Source organism: Aethalodelphis obliquidens, unplaced genomic scaffold (assembly GCF_003676395.1).
Source record: "Aethalodelphis obliquidens isolate GAN/ISIS:26980383/991018 unplaced genomic scaffold, ASM367639v1 scaffold9, whole genome shotgun sequence".
In the NCBI taxonomy this organism is placed as follows: domain Eukaryota; kingdom Metazoa; phylum Chordata; class Mammalia; order Artiodactyla; family Delphinidae; genus Aethalodelphis; species Aethalodelphis obliquidens.
Window position 1 is genome coordinate 17,072,707 of NW_020837953.1, and position 20,264 is coordinate 17,092,970.

General features: G+C 48.1%; 1 protein-coding gene across 5 annotated transcripts in view; it reads right to left on the reverse strand.

The window, feature by feature from the left end:
* Positions 1 to 20,264, reverse strand: part of ST3GAL3 (ST3 beta-galactoside alpha-2,3-sialyltransferase 3) — a 237,031-nt gene that overhangs the window by 27,729 nt on the left and 189,038 nt on the right. The gene's annotated exons all lie outside the window — the stretch shown is intronic.

The window sequence follows — 20,264 nt, forward strand, 5'->3', positions numbered from 1 at the left end:
CTTCAGACAAGCAGAAGCCTGAGCACTTTTGCTGGCAGAGAGGAGGACCGAGAGAACGCCAAGCTCCACAGGAGGTGGCGGAGGGACAAGGAGTTTACGGGTAGGGGGAGTTTTGGTCTGGAGGAAAGATGGGAGGGAAAAAGGGGAGAGAAGGAGTCATGCGGTGATGCCAAGTTGTGGAGAGAAAAGGCAAGCCTTGCTCTTCTTGGGAAACCGAGGAGTGGGCAGGGCAGGGGGGAGGCGGGGGGGTGGGGGATGGCATCAGAGGGTTGCAGAAGGAAGTGAGGGCAGAGTGAGAAGGGACAGGAGGAACCAAGCTCTTCAGAGATGCTGGGACAGCACGATTTCACTTGGAACCTAGCACCCTGATTTTGAGACCTTTCAGGTAACCTAGCAGCCCGGGAGATGGCCAGCACCTGGTCACTTCCTGTGTGTTGACCTTGTTGCGGGGTGTGCTTAGGGCCTTCCTGGCTGAGAACGAAGGTGTGGAGGCCTAGGCCTCTGTGGCTGACTCTTGTTTCTAACAGCCTGAATCAGCCCACTGAAAAACTGAAGACTGGAGGAGGGGCCCTCCCAGCCCAGAAGCTGGAACTCACCGTCCCCCAATGAACTCTAACCTCAGCATCCATTTCTCATCCCCATCATCACTAACACCATTACAATCACCAGACCAGGGGGAATAACAGCACTAATCACTTGGAGGTCTATCATTACTAGAGGTTTTGAAGTGAACTTGAAAGAGGCAGAAAACTTTCAGTGCTGCTCCCTCCCCATCCCTTGCTGCTAGGAAGCAACTGTCAACACGTGATAGCGTGGGAGGGCTATTCCCGCACAGCCGCTTCTTCTGGCCTTCTGAGTTAGCACACTTCTCCTCTGTGTAGAAGGGTCACTCATGATTCTCATACCTAGTACACATAATCTAAGTGAATTAATACATTTGATGTTTTACCAGAGGCCCCGAGGATTCTGACCAGAGTCCACAAGGTACCTGGATAAGCCTGGGGCAAGAACCTCTCCTGTGTCGGGACTGAGCTTATGAAAGTTTTGCAGTTTCTCAGTCAGGCATGGACATGATTTTATCTGCCTCCCAATATGTACTGCATGTCATATGCTAGCAAAATCTCCTAAGATCTAGCCAAACGGTCTCAACACATTTTTTCCTTGTCTTCTCTCTTCCTCCATCTTTCAGCTGATGAGAAAGTTCATTATATTAATTTTTACTTAACCCCCCCCCACCCCTTATTGGGCTTCCCTGGTGGCACAGTGGTTAAGAATCCGCTTGCCTGGGCTTCCCTGGTGGCGCAGTGGTTGAGAGTCCGCCTGCCGATGCAGGGGACACAGGTTCGTGCCCCGGTCCGGGAAGATCCCACATGCCGCGGAGCGGCTGGGCCCGTGAGCCATGGCCGCTGAGCCTGCGCGCCCGGAGCCTGTGCTCCGCAACGGGAGAGGCCACAGCAGCCAGCGACCCAAAAAAAGAAAAAAAAAAAAAAAAAAAAGAATCCGCCTGCCAATGCAGAGGACACGGATTCAAGCCCTGGTCCGGGAAGATCCCACATGCCATGGAGCAACTAAGCCCGTGCGCCACAACTACTGAGCCTGCGCTCTAGAGCCCGCAAGCCACAACTACTGAGCCCATGTACCACAACTACTGAAGCCTGCATGCCTAAAGCCCATGCTCCGCAACGAGAAGCCACCGCAATGAGAAGCCTGTGCACCACAAGGAAGAGTAGCCCCCACTTGTCACAACTAGAGAAAACCCACGCGCAGCTACAAAGACCCAACACAGCCAAAAATAAATAAATAAAATAAATAAAATTTTTAAAAACGCCTCATTTTTGGCGCTTATAAAGTGTTAATTTTGGAAAAAAATACAGATAGGCGCGCACACACACACACACACACGTAAAAAATACTCATAATCCTACAACACAGAGACAATTAGCCTTTGGTATATATCCGTACTGACTTTCCTTTTCCCATATTATTTTTTAGATTGTGCTGTAGACTACTTTTTTCACTTTATAATATTATGAAAATATTGCTATGCAAATGGACAGAACAAAAACCATAAGCGGCTGGTAACCTGATTAAAAATGACTTCCCAAAATCAAATGTACAAGGATACACAAATGGAAAAATACCCTGAAACCATTTGATTTTATATTTATATCTCTTTTCTCGTAAGCTGATATCCTTGTTTATAGTGATAGTAACATAATTATTTGCTTTATCCTAATATATCCACACATATAGATACATATATAAAATATGTAGAATAGTTTCAGAATAAAAACACCAGTATTATTACTAATACTACCATTACTAAAAATGATTTAGGGAATACCCCCCAGAGAAATACAGATAAATTACTTTGCTTTTGCAGAATTATTTTGGAATAATCCTGCTGAGTTTACTTTGTCAGCAATACATAGTTAAGTTCATTTGTTTCATTCTGTTTTTGCTTCTAGAGTTTGCTTACCCCTCATATTAATTTAACTTTGTTTTATGATGATATAAAACTATAGGGCTTCCCTGGTGGCGCAGTGGTTGAGAGTCCGCCTGCCGATTCAGGGGACACGGGTTCGTGCCCCGGTTCGGGAAGATCCCACATGCCGTGGAGCGGCTGGGCCTGTGAGCCATGGCCGCTGAGCCTGTGCGTCCGGAGTCTGTGCTCCGCAACGGGAGAGGCCACAACAGTGAGAGGCCCGCATACCACAAAAAACAAACAAACAAACAAAAAAAACAAAAAAAAAAACTATAGAATTCCAAAATTAAATTCACAAAGCAAGATATATTCAGAGAAGTCAAACTTTCATTTCTGTGTCCAACTCCTGTTACTTTTATTCCTGTATAGTATTCATTTTTATTAGTTTTTATTTTTTCCTCATTTTTTTTTTTTGGTATAAGCAAATACATAATATGTGTATGTGAATTCCTAGTCCCTTCTTCTTCTTTTTTTTTTAATTGGGGTATAGTTGCTTTACAATGTTGTGTTACTTTTTGCTGTATAATGAAGTGAATCATCTATATGTATTCATATATCCCCTCCCTCTTGGACCTCCCTCTCACCCTCCATCCCCCATCCCAACCATCTAGGTCACCACAGAGCACTGAGCTGAGCTCCCTGCGCTATATAGCAGGTTCCCACTAGCTATCTGTTTTACACATGGCAGTGCGCATACGTCAATCCCAATCTCCCAATTTATCCCACACCCCACAGCCCGTGTCCACGTCTGCTCTGTATGTCTGCGTCTCTACTCCTGCCCTGTAAATAGGTTCATCTGTACCATTTTTCTAGATTCCACAAATATGTGTCAATATACAGTATTTGTTTTTCTTTTTCTGACTTACTTCACTCTGTATGACAGACTCTAGGTCCATCCACATCTCTACAAATGACCCAGAGTTGTTCCTTTTTTATGGCTGAGTAATATTCCATTGTATATATGTACCACATCTTCTTTATCCATACATCTATATTCAATAAAAAGGTAACGTATACAGTTTTACCTTTTGATTTTTTTCACTATACAATATATCCTGGTAATTACTGCACAGCAGTAGAGGTATATACTTGATTATACTCCATTATGGTTATGTACATATATCATTCAATCAGTCCCCTGGGTGGTTTCCAGTCTGTTGTAGAGTAGGTACCACTAACAGTGGTTACAGTGAATAACTTCATGCATATATCTTTTCTATTTGCCAATGTATCTTTGGAATAGATTCCTAGAAGTGGGTTTGCTGGATCAAAGGGAAAATGCATATATATAATTTTGCTCCATATTGCCAAACTCCCCTCCACCAGGATCACACCATTTCACATTACCCACCAGCAACAAATGACAGTGTCGTTTTCGCCACAGCCTCACCAACAGAGTATACTGTCGAACATTTCAATTTTGCCAGTCTGACAGGAGAGGAACAGTATCTCAGTGTGGTTTTAATTTGCATTTCTTTTACTGTGCGTGGAATTGAACACTGTCTTATATATGGAAGGGCCATTTGTGAATTTTTCTATGAATTTTGTTCATATCTCTTGCCCATTTTTCCAAAAGGTTATGGGTTTTTTCTTTTTTCCCCTAGCTTTATTATGATATAATTGACTATAACTGATATATAACACTGTATAAGTTTAAGGTGTACAACATGTTTTCATACACATATGTGACAATATGATTACTACTACAGCACTAGCTAACAATCTTCTCTTTTTTTTTTAAGCTCTTTATATATTAAATATATAAACCCTCTGAGATACGGTTACAAATATATCTCTATTGAGATATAAATTGAGTTTATTTATTCACTTGGCTTGTGGTGTTTTCCTTTCTTGCTTTCTTTTTCCCCCTTTTTTACAACAGATTTTTAAAAAAAGTGTAGTCAAAGGGAATTCCCTGGCAGTCCAGTGGTTAGGACTTGACGCTTTCACTGCCAAGGGTCCAGGTTTGATCTCTGGTCGGGGAACTAAGATCCAGCAGGCCGTGCAGCATGGCAAAAAAAAAAAAAAAAGTTGGGACTTCCCTGGTAGCGCAGTGGTTAAGAATCTGCCTGCTAATGCAAGGGACACAGGTTCGCGCCCTGGTCCAGGAAGATCCCACATGCCGCGGAGCAACTAAGCCCACGAGCCACAATTACTGAAGCCCACGCGCCTAGAGACCTGCTCTGCAACAAGAGAAGCCACTGCAATGAGAAGCCTGCGTACCACAACGAAGAGTAGCCCCCGCTCGCCAAAACTAGAGAAAGCCCGCGCGCAGCAATGAAGACCCAACACAGGCAAAAATAAATAAATAATTTTTTTTAAAAAGGGTCAAATTTATCAATCTTTTCCCTTATTGATTCTGGGTTTTGAGTTTTAGTTTAAAAAGTTTTCTTCATTCCCAGGTTATATTCTTTCCTGGTTAGAATCCCATCCACCTCTTTAGTCTCTCTCTTGCCAGGATGCTATACCCTCTTGTTCCATTGTCTTTTTGTCCCATCCATAAAGCAAAACCCAATCAGAGATGAATCGAATCGTACACTCTTGCACTTTATATACTCAGAGTGCTGCTAGAAAACACACACACACACAGACTGGTACCACTACAAATTCATGCACTGAGCCTTAGTTGGACCCTCACCTTTGCTCAGCAGCTATTCCAAACCTCCTCCACTCTCCATAAACTCTCTATCCTTTTCCCACTTTATCTAAGCAGATATCTCTTCTTTTTTCTCACTTCACAGACAAAACCAAGCCAATCAGATAGGAACTCCTTCAGCTTCTTACTTCCTTCCCCCACCCTAGACCCATCAAAGCTGATCTCTCCATCACACTATGCAGCCCACTCCTGTTTGTTTCCCCCTAAGCATACAGCAAGCTCAGGTCTCTCCTACATGAGAACAAACAAACTCAATAAACTTTCCTGACCACGTACCCGTGCTACCAGTCTCTCTCTCTATCCTTTCACGGCAAAACCTTGATAAAGAGCAGTGGCTATTCTGTCTCGACTTCCTCATCTCCTATTCACTCCTCGACCTACTGCAATCTGGATTTTACTCCTCTGAGACCAGTTGTGTCCTACCAACCATGCACTATTTGTAGCTCCCTGAACATGCCAGTCTTCATGCATTTACACATGCAGTCTCTGCCTGAAATGTACCCCTGTCACCCTTCCCTGTATTCCCCAATCCCTTCCCTCTCTATTTGCCTGGAAAATCCCTTCTCATTCTTTAAGTTCAGATGCTGCTTCCTCTGGACAGCCTTCCCCCAGGAGGTGGCTCAGTGCCTGCAGAGGCGCTGGAAGCTGAGCGGGGAGGGCCATAAACAACAGGAAATGGGGTGTGGTGATGGTAGAGGTGGTGTATGTGTGTGTGTTTGTGTTAATTCTGCAGGCCATCTGGGCAGAGCCCCATGCTACACCTGGAAGAGAATTCAGGGGCTTCTGTCCAGAGGCCAGTGTGCCAGTTTGGGGGCCCAGCCAGGGTGGAGGTGGCCCTTGAGGTGCAGAATAACTGGCCAGACTAGCAGGGGTGTGCGACGCCTGACCTGCTTGCCTTGGCCAAGGGAGTAGTGGGGCAGGGTGGGGCAGGCTCCAGCAGACAGGCCCCAGCTCGCCAGCTCTGCATACAAAGCAGCCTTGGGATCAGGTTTCAGGAGGGTGTGTGTGTGAGTGCGTGAGAAAGAACAGGGGAAGGAGGAGGCAGAAGTTGTACGGGGACCTGTGCGTCTTTTCTTCTTGGATCCTAGAGCATAGCAATGTGGAGAGCTGAGGCTCTAGGAGGGTACATGCTAAGGGTGGGTCTGACCCCTGTGCCTCTCATAACAAGGCTGGACCCCAGGACCCATGAGGCTGCCCTGCCCACAGGCCTATAAACTGAGAGAGGACGATGACTCGGCACGATGGTCAGTCTGCCAGCCAGGATGGGCAACCCAGGACCCCTCAAAGGGATCTCTTAGTTCATTTAATACCAGCAGTGTGGCTGAGGTGAAGTGTAGAAGGTGAATGTCCCCAATTCTGGTTCGCCCACCTAAACCATTTCCTAAGGCCCAGAACATCAAGCCTGTGCCCTGAGACCAGCAGGAAAGCTAACTGAGCCTTACTAACTGGGAGGGGAGTAGTTCTTTGTGGTACCAGCAGACACAGAGTAGGATCTTCCTCCTAGTTCCCACCATCCCAACTGCAAAAGGTGCCTCCAGGGGCTTCCCTGGTGGCGCAGTGGTTGAGAGTCCGCCTGCCGATGCAGGGGACACGGGGTCGGGCCCCGGTCCGGGAAGATCCCACATGCCGCGGAGCGGCTGGGCCCGTGAGCCATGGCCGCTGAGCCTGCGCGTCCGGAGCCTGTGCTCCGCAACGGGAGAGGCCACAACAGTGAGAGGCCCGCGTACCGCAAAAAAAAAAAAAAGAAAAAGGTGCCTCCAGATGTGGGTTTGCTGGATTAGGGCAACACATAGTTTCAGCTCTCCATCTGTGCCTGTTTGGTTGTGTGGCCAGCCTTCTGGCCACAAGAGCCCAAGCAGCCCAGGAGACAAGAGGAAGGCAGAGCCCAGTAGTGGGTCCCGAGACTAGGGGCCACAGCACATCAGTCTGCCAGATTCAGCCACAGGCCTTGGCCCAAAATGAGTGAGACTGTCATCCAGTAGGGTGAAAGCCAAACCGCAGAGATCCTCCTTTCTAGAACCTGCTCTGGGAAGCGGTGGGGTAGATGAAGCAGAGGGACACACGTTTTCTAGAATCTACCTGTTCTTGTTTGGGATCTCGCTGTGGCAGCCCCACCATAAATGGCCCTGCACAGTAAGACCTTGGTATATGTCCAAGCAAACAAGATAAGCACTTTGTCAATGCCTTGTCCAGCTTATGTCTTGCTGCCCCTTCTCTTGCTGACCCACCTGAATGGGTCCCATGAGAGAGCAGAAGTCTGAGGAGAAAGGGTCATGAATATGCAGGGCAGGTGGGTCTATATCCTGCGAGAAGAGGCAGAGAAGACAAACAGCAGGTATCAACCAACAAGTACCGTTCCAAGCAAGAGCATGAAGAGTCTGCCTCCAATCTTAGGCAGGACCAGATGGAGCTGGAGGATGCAGCCCCATCCAACAACTGCTTGCCTACGCGGGGTCAGGCTCCGTGCTGAGTGCTGGCTGGGGACCTAAGGTAAACTAGCTTTGGTCCTTCTCCTCAGGAGCTAATGGCAGACACAGGTAAACAAATAACCGTAAGAAAATAAGTCTGCACATCCTGTGTTTTGGAATAGGGAGTGGTATAAAGGTCTCAGACCAGCTTAGGGGTATAGGAATATCTTGAAGGAGATGATGACAATACCAAGCTGAGCCTTGGAAGACAAGTAAATGTGAGCCTCTTGGAGCGTGGTGGGAAGGGCATTCAAGGAGGAGGGTCGTGCAGACAAGGGCACAGGAGAGAAGAGATCCAGAAGCAACCCTCCCTTCGAGACAAGGAGAGAGGCTGCTAAAGCTGCCAGGGTGGAAGCGCCTGCCAAGGGCAGGGGAGCTTCAGCCTGGCCCCCCACCCAGTGACCTGCCCTCTCGTCCCACCCAGGCAGGCGCAGCAATGCGTGAGGAAGGACTGAGTGGGCGAGTGCATTCTGACTGGGTGTAAGTATAAGGCAGCTGAGGTGCGGGCTCTGCACAGAGGGAAAAGGCCGGGGCAGGGTGTGCATCAGCACAGCCAGGGTTGGCCTGATGCCCCGAGGCAGTGTCAGGGCCAGTTTCAAGGTGGATCACCACTGGCAACTTGGGGCACTCAGCTCATGCTCTTTCTTGTTAGCGCCTTGCAGTGGATATCTGCATTCCTCCCCCGCTTCTTCTGTAAAGCACCTACTTTTTATTCCATATGGTCCTAGTTGAGCTGACCCCCCACCACTGCTGCTGGGATGGGCGCGTGGTCCAGGCTGGCCAATTAAGATACTTCACCCCTCAGAACCACAGTAACTGGCTCAACAATGGGCACGTGATCCAAGTGGGATGAATCCAATTCTCTGGGATTTAATATTTGGACACTAGGGTATATGGGAGTCTCTTTTTCTCCGAGATAGTGAGCTGTAAAGACCATGTAAGCCTAGAACAGTGCTTGTGCAAACCATGGCCCAGAGGTCAGCTGCCTGTTTGTATAAATAAAGTTTTATTAAAACACAGCCACACTCATTCATTTACCTAATGTCTATTGTTTGCTTTAATGTTATAACGGCAGAGTTGATTAGCTGTGACAGAGAATATATGGCCTGCAAAGCCGAAAATACTCACTATCTGGACTTTTAAGAAAAAAAATTTGCCACCCCTGGGCCTAGAACCGCTGGAGCCATCTTCTGTGGCTACACAGAGAAACTGTCTACAGAACAGTCAAACCCAGGGAAAGCAGAGCCAAGACGTGGGGAGAAAGACGCTGAGTCCTAGTCCGGGTGGGCCTGAAGACAGTTCAGCCCTGAACTTAACAGGTAAGTCAGCCAATCAATTTCCTTTTTGCTTGAATTAGTTTGACATGGATTTCTACCGACTACAACAGCTACTAGAAGATAATGCTTAAGCTCCTTCGTCTGGTTTCCAAAGCCCCTGTGATCTGACTCTCCTGCGTCAACCTCCCCACCTCAGATACCCCTCTCTTCTCCTCCCTTTCCCTAAGCTCTAGCCATATCCAACTACTTATAGATTCTAGAATCTGCCAGGCTCTTTAACACCTCCATGCCTTTCCACTTGCTGTTCCCTTTGCCTGGAATTCTCTTCCCCTTCTCATTCGCATGCTGAATTTCTGCTCCTTCTTCAGCCCAACTCCAGCGTCTCTGCCTCTGCACAGGTAGGGTCTTCCCTGAGCCACACAGGGCTGACGGAGCCTCTCCAGGTCCCCACGGTTCTCCGTGCCCCTTCCTGGCACTGACTGCACACTAATGTGCCTGTTCCCTCCCCGGCATGCAGCCAGGATGGAGCAGGTGCTCCATAACTGACTGCTGGCTGGAAGAGGGAGGAGCGCTCAGGGTGACCGGCTCCACAGTGTGGATCTCCCTGGGCCAATGCAGGTGGAGTTTCTGCTCACCTGCGGAGCTCTGAGGACTGCCTCGTGCAGCACATCATGGACACTTTGATCTCCCTGCTCCGAAGGGCCAGGCTTCCAGTGATGTCCTTACTGTTTCCTAGTAAACCCCTCCTGGTCTGAAATACTGCCAGCTGCTGCCCCTCTGCCTGCTTAGGGACTTTGGCCACATCTGTGTCCAGACAGGCTGGAGCCACATGCATGACATGTATGACAGGCAGGGAGGCCTGCGCTGAAGGAGACTCTCAAGGGGGCAGTGCCTGGGCTCCTGCTGACAGGGCTCCCCTGACTCTGCTGACAGCCTGTACCCAGAGTGGACCAAGGAGGAAGGGAAGGGGCCCGACTTCCTGATAAGGGGAGGGGAGCGTGGGGAGGCGAGGAGAGAACGGCGAGCTGAGAAGCCGCTACGAGAGGCAAGCACACCTCCCCCAGTGACAGCCTGGACAATGGCCAGAATGTCTACGGAGGCCACTTAACCCAGAGCCCAAGGACACGATCCGATCCCCAGTACCCACCCTCCAGCTCTCCAATACGTGCTAAGCCCCAGCTTATCCCAGGTACCGTGCTAGTCACTGGGAATACGATAATAAACAGCTCAGAGTCCCAGTTTCGTGATTAATGGATGAGGCAGCCAAACACACACAGAGGCAATAGTGAAACACACGACAAACGCCACAGTAACAAGTGTAATAACAGCAGTTTACAGGTACTGAGCTCTTGCAACGTTCTAGACACTGTCCTAAGTGTTCTATGCTTGTCGTCCTATTTCACCCACACAAGAACCTCATGGATCAGCACAACGTACATCAATACTTTTATTTATGGCACTGCCTTCGGGATACATGAAAGCCACCGGACCCTTCGGGAAGTGCGCCATCAGGGATGGAGAGGGCAAGACCAGACCACAGGGCGTTGCACAGGGAGAAAAGCGAGAGTGTTTGAGAGAGAGGAGGTGATCTCTGTAGAAACGTGGTAGTGGAGGAGAGGACAGAAAGGGACCGGGAGCTGGCGAGTGAAGCGGGAGGCAGAGACCCGAGCCTGCTTGTACTGGGGGAAGGAGCCCGCAGAGAAGGCGGAGGGAGGGGGTGCGAGAGACAGAGAGGCAGCAGTGGAGAGGCCACCAGGAGGCGAAGGGGACTGGATCAGAGTACGGGGAGAGGGACACAGAGGGCAGGGTGCCTTTTCCCTGGGAAAAGGGGGAGCACGCGAGGGTGGTCACCCTGATAGGTGCACTGGGAGCTGGGGGGACCTCATTTCTCCGGGGAATCTCTGGGTTTTGGGATTACGAGTGTGCAGGTCTGGGCTGTAGGAACTGATGAGTGGGAGAGGTTTGAAGCAGTCACTGTGGTAAGTCAACCAGGGACGGGACTGCTGAGCAATGCTGAGCACTGGCAGAGGCTGAAGACCAGGACGCCACCGTGGGGCCAATACATGTATTCGTGTGTCTCTGTTAACAGTTCAGCAGCCCGGAAACAAGCAGGAAAAGTGGCTGGATCAATTTCACCAAGTTCGGGCACTGCTTTATAAGGTGAGCTGGAAGGACAGGAGCATGACAGAACTCAAACAGATGGTGAGAATACCAATGATGATGGATAGGGCCGTGGTGGAGGGGTGGTGGCTGTGGTTTTGATGGTGAGGAAGGCCAGGCCAGGCCAGGCCGGTGCAGTTGATCAAGCGAAACCTAGGAGTCATTCTTTTCTTTTTTAGTCCCATTTGCCCTGGATCATCACATTCTACAAAGAGAAACACCTATTTTATAAACAATCCTCTATCTTGCCAGTTGGGACAGAGTCATTCTTGACTCACTTCTTTTTCCTGTCTGTCTCTCTTCTGGGTCATCAGCAAATCCTGTTACTCTCTAAACATAATGTGAATCCCTCCACTTATCTCCATCTCTGCTGCTACCACCAGGTCCACATCATCACCTTGTGGCTGCTGCAATGGTCAGTGACCAGCTTCTGCTCTGGCCCCTCATTCCATGCTCTAAAGGCCAGAAGCGTACTCCTAAATCATCAACCATATCATGACATTCCTCTGCCTAGAACCTTCTCACTGCCCTCTGAACAAAACCAAACTACAGATGACAATGACTAATCCTCCTCACCTGCCTCTCACCTCATTTCAGGTCCTCCTCCTGACTCACCCTGAAACAGTATACGTTGGCCTCCTGTCCAGTCCTTGAATACAACAAACATCGCTCTGTCTCTAGACCTTTCCAGAACCCCTCTGGACCTTCCCGAGGCTGGCTCTTCGGTTTCATTCGGATCTCTGTTCAAATGTCGCCTCTTCAGAGACGTCTTCTCCAACCCCTCTGTCAAGGGTGGGTTTCCTCCTCCTGTCTCTATCACTCACCTTTGTTTTATTTTCTTCGTAAACATTTAGCACCGTTTAAAATTATCTTGTTCATTTGCTTACTCTCTCTCATGTGTACCAGTTTATTATAATTGGAGAATGCGAGCTCTGTGTGACTAGGGATCTGCCTATTTATTTCACTGCCGTATCCCCCAGCACCTAGAATTGTGCCTTGCCTGGTAGGTAGGTGCTGAATTAATATTTATGAAGTGACTTCAGAGATCTGCCTCCCACCAAGTCTACAAAACCACTGGCATCTGCTCCACTTTTCCTCCTTTCCTCCTGATAACAATGAGGAAGCATCCACTCAGCTATTGAAGACCAACCTCTCCTCATGTGCAATGTCTTACTATGTCAATCAGGTAAAGGGTGAAGTCCTCACAGTGGCCTACGAGGCCATCCACGATCCCAGACACCTCCTTCCCCCACCCACGACCGTCCCTCTTCTCACTCTACCACAGCCACACTCCTTGCTGCCTTGGGGCCTTTACTGGAGCTGTTTCCTCTGCCTAGCACACTCCCCTCCAGATATTCAGCCGGCTAACTCCCTCACCTCCTTCCAGTCCATACCCAAATTCTGCCTTTCCCAGGAGGTGAACCCTGACCATGCTATTTAACACTCAACCTGCTCCTATCACTTTGCCATACTGTTTCTTTTCTCCCCCACAGTATTTGTCTTGTTCTAATTTACTAAATAATTTGCTTATAAGTTGTTTATTGTTGGTGTTTCCCTATTAGTATAAAAGCTTCCTAAAGGTAAGATCTTGAGATGAGGAGATTGCCTTGGATCATCCAGGTGGGCCCTAAATGCATTCACAAGTGTCCTTAAAAGAGAGAGGCACAGGGAGATTCTACCACATACAGAAGAAAAGGCAATGTGACCTCAGGGACAGAGACTGAAGTGATGCCAGCAGCCACAAGAAGCTGGAGGAGGCAAGGAACGGATAACCTCCCAGAGCGTCTGGAGGGAGTGCAGCCCTGCTGACACCTTGATTTCAGCCCAAAGACGCTGATTTTGGACTTCTGGCTTCCAGAGCTGTGAGAGAATCATTTGTTACAGGAGCAAAAGGAAACTAATACAGGTACCTTATTTTCTGAGCCCCATAGGAAAATGGAATTTCCAGAAGGGTTCAGCCAGTTTTTTCTCTGCTCAGAAATGAGACAACATGACGGTGAATGAGCAGCAGCTGTGCTCTCAGATGAGACCCTCTACCTTCAGAGAAGGGGGCTGAGGGAGGCAGCCCGGGTGAGGGCACAGGGGCGGTTGTTGCCGACCACCACTGCTTACAGTCCCAGGAAGGACTGCAAAGAAAAGGCTGGAAAACGTGATTGTTTCAGGAGGGTTCAAGTTCCAAACATCCAGACGCCTATGTCCAACTGGTGGTTGATGATCTCCATCTTACGCTCAGACCTATACCCTGAGTTCAAGTCTTACATGCAACTGCTTCTGAAACTTCTTGCCTGAGATATTCCACTGGCACCTAGGCTCAACGTCTTTTTAAAAAGGAGTCTATTTTCTTCCCCTAAACCTATTCCTCTCTCTCTTTCTCCCTCTCTCTTCAGTGAAGAGCACCCAAGTCACAGACTGAGGGGCAACCCATCCGGCTATTCGTCTGCCTCTAGGGCCTGAGCGTGACCTAACTGCTTCTCTCTGCAGGGAAGGGTGAAGGGCAATGCCAACTGTGCTGGCCAGGGAAGTCTGAAGCCCTTGAACCCATGTGGCTGGATTTCATCACACTTCTCTTCACTGTCCCAGGGTGGGCAATACATTAATGCAGACTCTGCTCTTGGCATTTCCCATGCTGGTCCTTCTCGGCCCTAGCTGGGGGCTCTAGTCCTATGGGGAATACTCTTGCTACCTTCTTTAGCCCAGGGGCTCCAGCATTATTCTTGACCTTGGAGACCTTGGGTGAGGCCTCAGGGGCAGAATTCTCTCTCCCCAGACACCAGATCAATTGCCAAATGGAATGGGTCATGCTAGTGACAGATGGGAACCCCTGTCACAGTTGTATTATCAGGATGCAAAGGGAGATTGTACTACAAGAAGAATTCCAGGCCCTGTACAGACACAGATGCTGCTACTCTCACTACTGTCACGTCTCACCTCTACACAGATGTGCTGACCCCTGCAAACCCAAATGGTCCTATATCTGAATTCATGACAAGCTAAGAGGCACTCTGAGAGAGACTGCCTTACCACTGTGTATTATCTTTACCACACACGCCTAATACTTAGAACAGCACATAGCATGTTTAAGGTAGTCAATGAACAAATGAATAAACAGCCACAACAACGGGCCCTGCACATGGAGCAGGGATTTGTCACAGTCAAAAATCACTGAGCTGCAGCCTTCAATTTCCTCTTTCACATGCATCCATCCTGAGCTCCCCTACTCTCTGCTGCACTCAGCACCCAATGGCCAACCAGCCAACCATCAGGAAGAGAACCAGAGACTTTCTGTAGGTCATTCTAGGGACCTTCCCAAGACATGGCACTGCTAATGCCTGGTACAGTAAAGGGAGACAAGCAAGCCCCAGCCCATCTTGTCCACTCCTTGGAAGATCTTTAGATACTCCATATTATTGATAGTATTGACTTAGGCTCAAATCCCTAGCCTTTCCTGACCTCAGTACCTTGTGAGGGCCTCTGTGACTTAATCTCTTACATGTGACAGCCAAGAGCCTTAATTCTGATGCTTGTCTGGCTCTCTTCCCCCAGGCTCTCTATGACCTTTCTGATCTCTGGCAGCCCTGATGGTTGACTATCTATGGCCATAGACCATTAATGATCCTTGTGTCTGGTCTAGCACCACCTTCCTTGGCGGTTCCCTCCCCCCTCAACTGCAGTCTCAGTCAAATATAAAGTGAAGAAGAGAAACTCTGAAGCAATTATCATCAGTCTCAATACCTATAGTGTATTCCTTCTTCAAAAAGCAGGAAACAGGAGAGATGAGCTTCCTTCTAAATCTAAACTGGTAAACTCCAGACCTGCCTTGACTTCTTCTCCTCCAGTGGTCTTACTCTCTACCTTACCTCAGCTATTTACTCCTAAACTATACCCTAGACCAGGCCATTACTAACTAAAGCTCTCTCTAATCTCAATCTCAAATTCCCAGTCTCTGACTGTCTCCACCTATCTATATGTCTATAGCTCACCTGCTCTTGTAGCAAAACTCCAACAATCCTTCAACACACTGGGATCTTCAAGCCATTGGTTCTACCATCTTTTCACTGTCCTTTACCTCCTTATGTTCTTACTGCTATTCTCACCCAGCTTAAATTCCAAGTCAAACAGTACAATCACCTCCTTGCATTCATCCTCAACTTCTTTGCTCCTCCCTCACTCAGCTGAAACACAACTCTGGTTAAATTCCACTTCCTTCCTACTCTGGGCATGGACCTGCACAGATGAATGCAGCTGGAGAGAGAAAAACGCATGCTGGCTCGTCTCACCTTAAGTTCAAGTGAGTGAAAGATATGGAAACAAACTAAGTGTCCATCGATGGATGAATAGATAAAGAAAATGTGGTACACACACACACACACACAAATATTATTCAGCCACAAAAAAGAACTAAATCTTGCCATTTGTGACAACATGCGTAGACCTTGAGGGTGTTAGGCTAAGTGAAGTAAGTCAGACAGAGAAAGACAAATATCATATGATCTCACTTATATGTGGAATCTAAAATAAACAAACAAACCAACCCAAGCTCACAGAAACAGAGAACAGACGGGTGGTTGCCAGAGATGGGGTTGCGGGGGCTGGGGCACAGGCAAAATGGGTGAAGGGGGTCAAAAGGTACAAAATTCCAGTCATGAAATGTATGTCACAGCATGGTGACTACAGTTAATAAAACTGTATTGCATATTTGAAAGTTGCTAGAGAGTAAATCTTAAAAGTTCTCACTACAAGGAAAACAATTCTGTAATTGTATGGTGATGAATGTTAACTAGACTTATTGTAGGGGTCATTCTGCAATATATACAAATATGGAATCATTATGCTATAATCTGGAACTCATATAATGCTGTATGTCAATTACACCTCAATTTAAAAATCTCAATAGAGCTGGAAAAAAATTCTTAAAAAAAAATTCAAGGGATTGAGGCCCTTAAACTGCTGAGCAATTGTCCTGTCGTTACTAGCCCCGTTATTCTCCCATTCCCCTAGATAACTATTCATACTTTCTTCTTTGACTTCACATTTCCAACACCTCCTCCCTTATTCTTATTCTCAACAGATGATCCTGCTCATCACTGCACTGAAATATCAGAATCAGAACAGAACTTCTACAGGTTCCGTACCACCACTTGTCTGCATTTGTGCCTACGATCTCTACTTTCTTTTCTCTCTGAAGTGTCCATACTCATAACTAAGGCCAACTTTTGTTCCCTAGACCTTGTCCCTTCCCAATAGCAAACAAATGTTATTTTTCCCATATTAAAAAAATATTTTCAAAAGCTTTAACACTTTCATTTTTCCAACTCTCTGTTATGAAAAAACTTCAAACATACAGAAAAGTTGGAAGAACAGTACAGTGACCACCGAGATTCAGTTATCACACATTTCTTTCTCTTTACCGAAACACACCTTGAGAAGGAGCTATCTACACTCGCCATTTCTTTCTTTCTTTTTTTAATTTTATTTTATTTTTACTGAAGTATAGCTGATCTACAGTGTCGTGCCAATCTCTGCTGTACAGCAAAGTGACTCAGTTATACACATAGAAACATGCTTTTTTCATATTCTTTTCCATTATGGTTTATCCCAGGATTGGATATAGTTCCCTGTGCTATACAGTAGGACCCTGTTGTTTGTCCATCCTGTATATAATAGTTTACATCTGCTAATCCCAAACTCCCAGTCCTTCCCTCCCCTACCCCTGCCCCCTTGGCAACCACAAGTATGTTCTCTATGTCTGTGAGTCTGTTTCTGTTTTGTAGATAGGCTCATCTGTGCCATATTTTAGATTCTACATAAAAGTGATATCATATGGTATTTGTCTTTCTCTTTCTGACTTACTTCACTTTACACTCGCCATTTCTGATCATTCAAGGTCACTAATTATTTCACGCTGCTAAATCTCATGGTCAATTCTTACTGACCTATCAGCAGAGTGACCATACAACATTCTGATTTGTCTGGGACCACCTTGGTTATATGTCTTATCCTGGAGTAACTATGAATAATAACCACTTTCACTCTCAAAAGTGTCCTAGTTTGGACAATAATTTATACAATCACCCTACTGCCCAGCAACATATTATACAGTTAGTTACTCCTCTTGAAATACTTGCTAATTTGGCTTCCAGAATACCACATTTTCCAGACTTTGCTACTATCACACTGGGCTTTCCTCCTTTGCAGTTTCTTCCTCATCTCTGGCCCCACTACGTGTTGCTCTGCCCGAGGGCTCAGTCCTTGCTTCTCCCTCTTCATTCACTTATGTGACAGTCTCTTCCATTTTCACAGCCCACACCTTTCCCCTGAATGCCAGACTTGTATATCCCCCGCATTCTCGATATCTCTGTCTGGATGTCTAAGAGGCATCTCATGCTTTGCATGTTTAAACTTGAGTTCCTGATACTCCCCCTAAAACCTGCTCTCTTGCAATCATTTCTCCATCTTGGTAAATGGCACCTTCATTCTTCCAGTTGCTCAGGTGAAACGCCCGAAGTCAGCCTAGATTCTTCTCTTTCTCTCATACCCACGTCTGAGCTGTCAGCAAACCTGTCAGCTCTCCCTTCAGAACACAGCCTGAATGCGACAATTTCTTACTACCTCCACTGCTTCCACCGCACCTAAGTCACCAGCATCTCTCTCGTAGATGATTACAGTAGCCTCGTAATTGGCCTCCCTGCCTCACAAGAGTCTCTCCTCATCAAGGCAGCCAGAATGATCCTCTGAAACCTAAGTTACTCCCTGCACAGGATCCTCCAACCTCATAATGATCTCCAGTGTCCCCATGCTGCAGACTTCTCTTAATGCTCTGACTTCATCGCCTATCACTGCCCACTCCAGCAACATAGGCCTCTTTCCTGTTTGTGGATCCCACCTCAGTGCTTTTGCACTGGCTGTTTCCTCTGCCTGGAAGGCTCTTCCCCCAGATAATCAGCACGGCCCCTCCCTAACTTCTTTCGGGTTTTCACTTAAATGTCAACTTTCCCAGTCACCCTGTCTAAAATGACAACCCCTCCCTAACTTTTCACTCCCTATTCCTACTCTTTTTTTCCTCTAGCATCTCCGCTACCTAATATACTATACATTTTGTTTACACATCTGGGGTTTGGGGCTTGCTTCCCCATTAGAATATGAGCAGGAATGTTTGCCTGTTTTGCTCACTGCTATAGCTCCAGCGCCTAGAGCAGCACCTGACACTTGGCAGGCACTCAATAAATTATTTGTTGAATGAATGACTGTAAAACGGGGCTGATCATCACAGATTACTGTGAGGATGAAGTGACACAAGGCACGCAAAGTTCCCAGCACACCAGTTGCTCAGTAACTGTCAGTTTCCTTTGCCCCCTCCCTCCCTGCCAGTTTTGGTATCAGCCATGCCCTCCTCCTCCCCAGGGAGTGCCAGGTCAGAGGCAGGGTTGATGGTGGTCGCTGCCCTACCAGTAGCCACCAACAGCCCCCCAGGACTCCCACAGCCCTGGGCCAGCCTCAGCCCTGCTCCCAGGTGCTGGTTTCTCTCGTTAGATGTGAGCTGCCCTGCTTTAACTCAGGAAGCTGAAGCCTGCAGAATGGCTGAGGGAGGCGTTCAGAAGTCCTGTCCTCCGACCACATCTCTGTATCAAGGGCCCCGGGGGCTGTTGTGCCTCGTACCCCAGCCTCTCACACGTACCCCAAACACAGCCCGACAGCCCTCGCTTGTGGGCTAACGGCTCAGTCTCACAGGTTTATGCAGCAGCGCTGCCAGGCTGTCTCCCCAGCCCCCTTCTCTAGACTTCCTACCCGCCTCTCCCGGGCCCCTCCAAGCTCCGTGTGCAACCTGCAAGGACTCTGGCCACTGCATCTCAGGAAGGCCGGAGTGTTTGGTCTACCAGAGACTCCTGCCGTCTCCACACGTAGGGAGGGTCCCACGAACTAGCCATCCTTGGTCAGATGCTCGCCTGGCACAGTCCGTTCTGGCCATGGCTGCCCCCTTCAGGTGCCCAACTCCCAGCACCTTTCTCCTCACTTTAGGAACAGAGGCTGTTTCCTACAGACGAGTCCCCTAGAAAGCACAGTCAACCTGGGCCACGATTTCTGGGCTGGGGTGACTTCTTTTAGAATCCTTGCCTTCACACTTGGACGACTAAGCCTGCCGGTGCCACTGCAGAGTCATGGCCGCCCACCTGGCCTGCTCTGTTGCTGCGGGACAGTTTCTGGGTTGCCCTAGTAAAGAATCTCTTCCATTCTCCACAGGGGCCTTACAAACGTTCTCCGCTCTTCTCAACCTTCTCTCCTAGCACCGTGCCCTTCGTGTTCAGCACATGGTCCCATTTCCTGCTTCCTAGAGAAAATAAAAGCCACCAGAAGGGGATTCCTTCCCCTTTACCTTGCACTTACAAGCCCATCTATGTTTCTACCACTCTGCTCTGCTGTCGAACAGAAGAAGCCTCCCTCTTAAAGCAAAGGCCAATCCCTCCCCTCGTTGTCCTTAGGGACCTTGTTGTATCATTTATCCCATCATTCTCCCCGGTATTTCCGCTTTCCTCTCAATGTACAGGATCCTTCCCATTGGTGGCCCACACACCCCCTTCACCCTCACGGCCGCACCTGCCGCAGCTTCAAGCCCACCTTCCCTCTCCCGTCACAGGCGTGCTCTCCCGGGAGCAGTCCCCGCGCAGTGACCACGGATCCTCTCCTCATGATTCAGCTTGATGTCGGCTGGAGGCCACCCCGACTACTCCAGAGACACGGCTATCACCGGGGACTTCTCTGGCTCCAGTTCCAACCTCTGAGTTCCCATTCCTGACTTGCCTCCACAGGTTTTAAGCCTCTTCTTCTCAACATGTGTCCTGACACTGGACCCGACTAGCAAAGGTCGACTGTTCTCAGCCTGACTTCAGACCCTCCTGGGAAGCTTTGTTCTGCCTTGTCCTGGGTCCCTGAGCCCTGACATCCCCTCTCCCCAGGCTCCAGCTCCCTTGCTCCTGGCACGGCCTGGGATTGCTATAGACTGTGGCATATCCAAACCTCCTGCTGGCTCAAAATCAGGCCTTGTGCGATTCCTATTTGTGTCACTCGTGGTGCTTACGTGTTTGTGGGTTTTCAATAAATGTTTATGAAATAATTATCATCACCTTACTCTTACCTACTGTTTTTTGTTATGCTATAATCCTTTTATCCTGACAAAAGCCATTTGAAATAAGCAAGGACTACGTTTCCCCTCATTTACAGGT